The sequence below is a fragment of the Stegodyphus dumicola genome, chromosome 6 (assembly GCF_044657685.1).
Source record: "Stegodyphus dumicola isolate Sdum_Otavi_A_Nest chromosome 6, ASM4465768v1".
Taxonomy (NCBI): domain Eukaryota; kingdom Metazoa; phylum Arthropoda; class Arachnida; order Araneae; family Eresidae; genus Stegodyphus; species Stegodyphus dumicola.
Window position 1 is genome coordinate 212,384,226 of NC_140773.1, and position 7,898 is coordinate 212,392,123.

Genomic DNA, 7,898 nt, shown 5'->3' on the forward strand with positions numbered 1-7,898 from the left:
ACGAAGGATTTTTAAAAATGTACAGTATCGTTAAAACATGCGTCCATTCGGAAATTCAGTTAAAAAAATTGATGGCGTTTAATTCCATCTTTGATATGTTGAATGGCGTGATCGGGAAAGTCATTCACGATAAATATATCGCCCCATATTTAACGAAACTCGTCACCGATCATGATTTGAATCGGGCTTTTGCCGTATTCCAAGAAACTCTGCAAGCAGACGATACGAACGTATCCACGGAACTCCATTGCGTTTCGTTTTTGATTCAAGACGAATTGTCAAAGAAGGAACCTCTCAAAGTACCCAATCCTTTGTATAATCGTTTCACGCAGCAAATGTATGCCGTCAGTAAATACGTGACAAGTATATTAATGGCGATCGCAGCGAATCATGCAACTGCATCTACGCCTGACTTTGAAATGATCGGAACACCTAGAAAAGGAGAAAAATAACCAATGAAAAAAAAAAGCTTAGGAATACGAAAGTCCATTAGTAACAAAACATGACAATGTCAGTTGGAAAATTTTTCTAAGAGTTAAAAAAAAAAAAAAAAAAATTTGTTAATTTTTATCATGTCTTTAGACATGATAAAAATTAACTCTACCCCCTTTTTCTTTTTTGTTGTGAATGATGTCTCACACTTTCTAAAACTAGATTTCTAAGCAAAAGAATAAGTCATATCGTTCTTGGAAATTTATTTTAGAAACATGTTAACACCTGATTCAAACCAAAATAGGGGGTGAGGGGTAGTAAAGTTAATTTTTATCATGTCTAAAGACATGATAAAAATTAACAAAAATGGTTCTTTTTTTTTTATGGCTAGTTTGATGTGGACAAGAAGTTACGCTTTTTTAACCAGAATAAACTTTCACTTAACTATTTAAATCGTCAGTCAGTGCTGTGGCCTGGATCCAAGCTTATACTCCATCATAGGAAAAACCTTCTTATTTGGGTCCATATTCTTAAAAGAATTTCTTTTTTTGAATGTCTATTCTCCATTCGATAAACCACGCAACCAACACCAGAAACACGATCCATCGAAACTGAAATATATAGAAGAGTTTAGGAAAGAAATTAAATCCATGGAATATAATTTCGGCCGCTTCATGATACCGTAAACGCCGATCAAGGTTGACGAGCTGTTTAACCGGTTCAGGAGTGATTAATAATTGTCTGTCTTGATTCACCAGAATCACGGAATGAGCCCAATCCACCTCATTTAAAGAATCCACGTTGAATTTTTCTGCCGAGGGGTAATTGGGATAAACATGTTCCGTTACATATCGTAAATGCGCGTCTAAGAGTTGAGCTGTAAAAATAATATTTTTGGGATACGTCAATAACAATTGACTTCTTAGAAATTCTTCCTGATAAGGAATCCAAGCTGATGAACGATCAAGAATCGTTTCCATCATGATATTATTTCATCTACTCTGTTTTTTTCTTCTTTACCTATTCCAATGTTTCATGTACCGAAATTTACTCGTCTATTATTCGGGACAATCGATCCCTTTTCATTTCAATCTTCTTCAATGGTATCGACAAGTCCATCAAGAAATCACATAATAAAGGAATCATTAGTGGATAAAACAATGTTGGGTTTTAATCTTCGTTCGACTCTCGCCATAACCATTTTAATATGTCTGGTGACAACACTGGTCATCCTGGCCCTCATTGTATATCGTCTCTCCTACGGCAGTGTGGCATTCGTTTACGATGTTGCTGATCCGAATAAAGTCACGACCAAAGGAACGACAGCGAGCGATTTCTGGGCCAACAATAAAATGTTGCTCATTGCTCCAACGGTTGTCAATGTGATCAATATACTAATGGTCGGTTTATTACTTTACGTGTAACCGAAAAGAGAATAAAGACTAGATTCAAAAATACATCACGATGGATACAAAGGCTATCATGGTAATTATCTTATTAGGAGTTGTATTTGTCTCGTTACTCAATTTCGGCTACCTGGCAACAGCTATTTACAGTGATGCGACACCCAAAACAGGAGCCGAACATTTTAATCAACGCAACTGGATGTTTTACGGAAATATAATGCTACATATTATTGCTCTGATGCTAGGTGGAGGCATTTTTATGAAAAAGTAATGATTTAATTTAAAAAAATGTAACAAGACCTACCCAAGATGAATCCAAAATCTTTCAGAGAAATACTTTCATAGATAACGATGAGTCACTCGTATTCATAAACACGTTCAAGGTGATGGACGGGCGTAACTTCAATCCAAGAAGAAATATACCAACAACTGCTTTTATTGACATCTTGCCCACTCAAGAAGGAAGAACAAGAATGATCAGAGTCAGCTAGAAAAATTTCCCAAGAGCTAAAAAAAAAAAAAAAAAAACTTTTTGTTAATTTTTATCATGTCTTCTAGACATGATAAAAATTCACTCTACCCTCCTTCTCGTTTTGAATGATGTCAACATGTTTCTAAAAATAGATCTCTAAGAATGAATCATACTTTTCTTGGAAATCTATTTTTAGACACATGTTGACATCATTCAAAACGAAAAGGAGGGTAGAGTTAATTTTTATCATGTCTAGAAGACATGATAAAAATTAACAAAAAGTTTTTTTTTTTTTTTTTTTTTTTTTTTTTTTTTCACTACTAGAAAATATTTTTCTCGGCTCTCAGAAATTTTCCCAGCCAACTCGATTGACCAGACATCACCATTTTCTTACAATAATGAACTTTCACTTATTTATTTAAACCATCCCAGTTTCACTTCAAATCAGTTTGTGCTTGAATACAAGCTTCTGTTCAGGTATGTTAATAATATATTTTTTGTTTCTTTGGCTTTTCGCGTTTAGTTTATGTGATTCGTCTTTCGCTATAGAGATCCAATATTTTATAATGGCAATTTTGATTTAAGATGGTCACCATTTTCGCCATTTTCCGTAGCGCTTGATCTGCTCGAGTGTCCATGTTGCGTCTATCTTCATAAGACATATCTAAGTACAGCTCATTGGCGTTCGGTTCAATATTTAGGTGATACACTTCATGATTGCGTTCTTTGTCGATGAGAAACTTGAACACATCAAATTCATTTGGCCGGCGATCTGATTTGAACGGTTTCAGGACTCTCGGACTGTAAAGTCGTTTACCCTTCGGATCAAAGACGAAACCCGGACAAGGTCCACCTTTTTGAGAACGAACTTCCACCTCGTCCGGTTCGACATCTTCTTCGACCTGTCGGCCATTGTCGGAACGATACTGTAATTTAAACCGTCGCCAATTGTCAATAAACGCGTCGAGAGTATCCTCCGATTCTGGAAAATATTGTCGGTAAAGCGTTTCGGCTTGAGTTTGTTCTTCGGGTAATAAATTGGCATACTCCACATATTCAGTGAACAATTTCCGGAAAATAGGATCTTTCTCACTTAAATAAGTGGCCATTTCATCCAACGTCATTTCGTATAACTGTTCGACAAAATTCATGATGGAAGTGCTTTTTTCTTCTTATTATTATTATTGAATTTTCAAAGCGGACATTATATCTTCCATTCTCTCACATTGATAGCGGTATTTTAAATATTTGAAAGATGTGATGGCCATGAGCGCTAGAAAAATGACGAGCGTTAAGACCGTGAAATGAAATTTAAAGTGAGTTTCTTCCTCATGCACAATCAACACGCAAATGGAATAAAGTAATCCGCCCGCTAAAGCAAAGATACCGAACGGTTCTAGCTTCGAAATATTCATGGGGATCCTAAAAGCGACTGGGCAACGCTCAAGTTAGTAAATACTTTATTCCAAAATTCTTCGTGAATAGCGAGCGAATTTTCTAAAGAGGCCTGGAACGTTTCGTACTGAGGCAGAGTTTGAGCAAACGATAAAATACAGTCTTTGGGATTCTGCATCGGCGTATGAACTAACCATTCGCGTAACCGGTTCCACGTCTCGGGCCAACATTGAATTTATTGGTTGAACCGATCGGCAATTGAGGGACCGAACGTTTCATTCAAAAACCAAGAAATGCAAGCTACAGTTTGTTTCATAATCGTTTCTGAATTCATGGTTCCTTATTTTTAAATATTTTTTTTCATTTATTTCAGAAAAAGAAAAAGAGCAAAGAATGAATCATTTAGACGAATTAGAAAACAATTGTGTTTGGGAACCTGAGTCGATTACCCTATGTGATCAACGATTACATTTCCAAACATTTATCCCACCTCACCATTTTTGTCATTTGTCCCTTTTATACGTACCCGTCTTTCCCTCATGTGCGTGTAATTAAACCGGAAGAATTGAGCACGAACACGTGCGATTTATTATTCTACATTGAAACTTTTCCGCATGCCGTTTTACACCACGACATTAAAACGGCTCAACACCTCGTCATTTTAACGAGCCACATGATTTTTATCGATCGATACCATACGTGTTCCTATTTATCCTATTTTCATTTCCCGGGAAGTTTAGAAAGGTATATGGAAAAAACCAAACAGCTGATGGATTTGGAACAGACGTTCCTTTACAAAACGGATCTACCCGAAGTTAAAGAATCCAAGAAAGCTCTTTCGATCGGTCCTAGTCCTACCCTGGATCGATGGATCAGTCCCGAGAATCCCGATCCGACTCCCTTAGAAAACATGTCATGGATTTTAATCGATCTCACGTCCTTCCGGAATACGTCGTCACTGTTATTTCATTTTTGGACAGCTTTTGATTACATGCTGAATCATATCGATCGCATTGAAGGCTGGCAATTGTGTTTTAAAACGTCCGTGGAAGCTCGTGCTTATAAGAAACTCGTTCAGAAATGGATCGATTATCTCTGTTGTAGGGAATTCCAGCACGGGAACGTGTTACAATTGAATGAAATTCTCTCCCTCACGCCTTTTTATCGAGCAGGGACGGTCGATCTTCCCATTATTTTAGAAAAGAAACGATTCGGACCTTTGGAATATATTCTTTGCACATCGGTTCAAGATGCGTATCGAGCTTCTATGCGATATAACTTAGATCCTGTCGTCGGATCCGTGTTTCGATTGAAATAAAGTCAGAATGAATGATCCTAACGAGGATGATGTTTCGAAGGAAATTCCACCTCTTGGAACACCCGAAGTTATTTATTATGACGATATTCTACTTTCACAAATTCAAAACCAAGTCGACCTTCCCGACGATTTCGAACTTCAATTTCCTCTCCACACGTATGCCAAATCCGATGTAACCACTAGCCCTTACATTATTCGACCGTCCGTTTCTCCTTCTTCTCGAAGTTCGAGTCCAAGTTCAAGAAGAAGTCCAAGAAAACGCAGTCCGAGTCCAAGAAGGAGCAGAAGTCCAAGTCTAAGCAGGAGCAGAAGTCCAAGTCCAAGAAGAAGAAAAAGTCAGAGAAATCGTAGTCGTAGTTTAGAAATACGTCATTCTAGAAGAAGAAGTCCTGTAAGAAGAAGTCGTTCGGCTTCCTTTTCATCGTCTGCATCTTCTTCTTCCTCTCCTTCCAATATGAATCGTAGAGGAACACAAAGACCCATTCGTAGAAGACCTATGAGAAAACGTCGAGGATATGTTCTTGGATCTCGAACCGTTCGTGTGGGTCCTAATCGATTGCTTCATAAATATGGTAACCATTCCATTACGTTTGTGACCGAAGGTGGGGCCCACATACGAAATAAGAAAATTCCCAATAAAGCTTGTCGATATCTATTAAGTCATTGCTCACGACGGCATCCAACAGCTCGAGATCGATTGCCACGACAAGCTCGTATTGTTTTGAGAAAGAAAAGAGCTTAAACACAACGAGTTGAAAAAGAAACAATATCCAAGCAATTCACAAAAGCCAAAAAACAATTCAACAAAATAATAAAGTTCACTTACCAAAATGAGTATATAATAGACTTTAACTGAAGATCTTTCGAGGCTGGTATCCAAAGCACAAACTGATCTGAAACCGAAACTCGAGTAATTTAAATAGTTAAGTGGAAATCCTTTTTCTGGTTTTATCGATCGAACCAACTGGGAAAAATTTCCAGAGCTGTATTAAAAAAAAAAAGAAAAAAAAAACTTTTTGTTAATTTTAATCATGTCTTCAGACACGATTAAAATTAACTATCCCCCCTTTTGTTCAAATGATGTTAATCTGTTGTCTCGATATGTTTCTAAAAATAGAACATGACTCATTTCTTTCTTGGAAATTTATTTTTAGAAATATGTTCGAAAGGATGAGACATCATTCCCAGACAAAAAGAAGAGAGAGTTAATTTTTATCATGTCTATAAGACATGATAAAAATTAACAAAAAGTGTTTTTTTTTTTTTTTTTTTAAAGCTAAATTTTTTCCTACTACCCAACTTTTGCTTCTCCTTTCTACCTCCCCCCCTTTCGTTTCACAGTATATAAACAGCTGGAGCTGAGACGATTTTCTCATTTCATACTAAGGACAAGATGGATCAGGAAAACACTGTAACCCTGGAGCCTTTGACATTACCCTTGAAGGATCGTCTCAAGTACGTGTTGGATGAAGTCGTGCTGGAAGAATTTAATCAATCTAATTTGTTTACGACTAAAACCACCGTTCAGTTGAGAGTTTTAAAAAGAATAGCTAATATGATGATGTTTCCGTGGACCTTGATTCAAGATTTGAAACCTCTTGTACCCGTCCATCGATACTGTTTAAATACCATTTGGCGTTTATGGATGGATGTGCAACAGCAGTTGGTACAAAATAAAACCATCTTCACGCCATATGAATGGAATATGATCGAGAAAGTTTTATCTAAAGACTATTCTAGATCGACCGATCTAATAAGACTTTCCAACATCTTATTCAAACGACAGGAAATACCTAAGATAGAAGTGTATAAATTATTTGCCGTAGACGGATTGCTGGGCGAGGATCTGCAAAAGTATGTTTTTAATCTACAGTACGGAGGAGATGAAAAAACACCTTTAAACGAACAAGAAGCTCTAGATTTTAAAGCAGTTCATGCTCGAATCGTCCGTTGTTTATATCACGAAGTTTCCAAACGATCGGAATCTCTTCTCTACGTGGATGTGATTCGACGTACTATAGAAGAAATAATAAACACTACACCTTCTACCAGTGATGAAGTAAGCGAATGGGGTGCATTGTATTTAAAGTATCTTGGAGAGGATCTGTTTTCAAATATATTTTACGAAATTAAAGTCTGGAAGACGAAAGAATTGGAACAATACCAGGTGAAAAAGAATCAACAAGAAAATAATTCTCAAAAGAGAAAGAATGTGAGAGAGGATCCTAGAATCAAGAAGAAAAACAGAAATAATATGTCGGACCCTACTTTAGCTTCAAGTGATTATTTCGACCCTTCGATTGTCGATTTGCAACCTGTTCGTTATCCTTCTCCCAAGAGTCCACCTCCATCGGAAAAGGGGGAAGAAGATCCTATTTCTCCCGAGAGTCCACCTAAATCGGAAAGGGGAGGAGAAGATCCTGTAGAAGCTTCCTTCGAAAGACTAGAGTGTGAAGACGAAAATGTAGAAACTACAAGTAGTGAACAAGGCAAAATGAACCCCTAGAGACTCGGAACATTTTTTCCATGGCTCTTTTATGGAATATAAAGTGTGAACAGTCCAATAATACATTGAAGGTATGTGGGAGACTATATATATTTTTTTTGGAATAGATTTAAATACTTTAGATGCACAAATATTAGACGAAATGAACTTGTTTTTGTTCTTTACAAGTAGAACTACTAACCATGATAAAATGTTTTTCGAATAGCATCCTTTCCAAAATATTTTTTCATCAGGTTCCATCCTCAACTGTAAAAACTGATTTTGACAAGATTTTATAGATAAGATAGTTCATTAAAAAAAATTTTGAGAACTGGTTTCTATCGCTATTCCATACGCAACTGTAAAAACTAAAATTTATAGGATTTTATA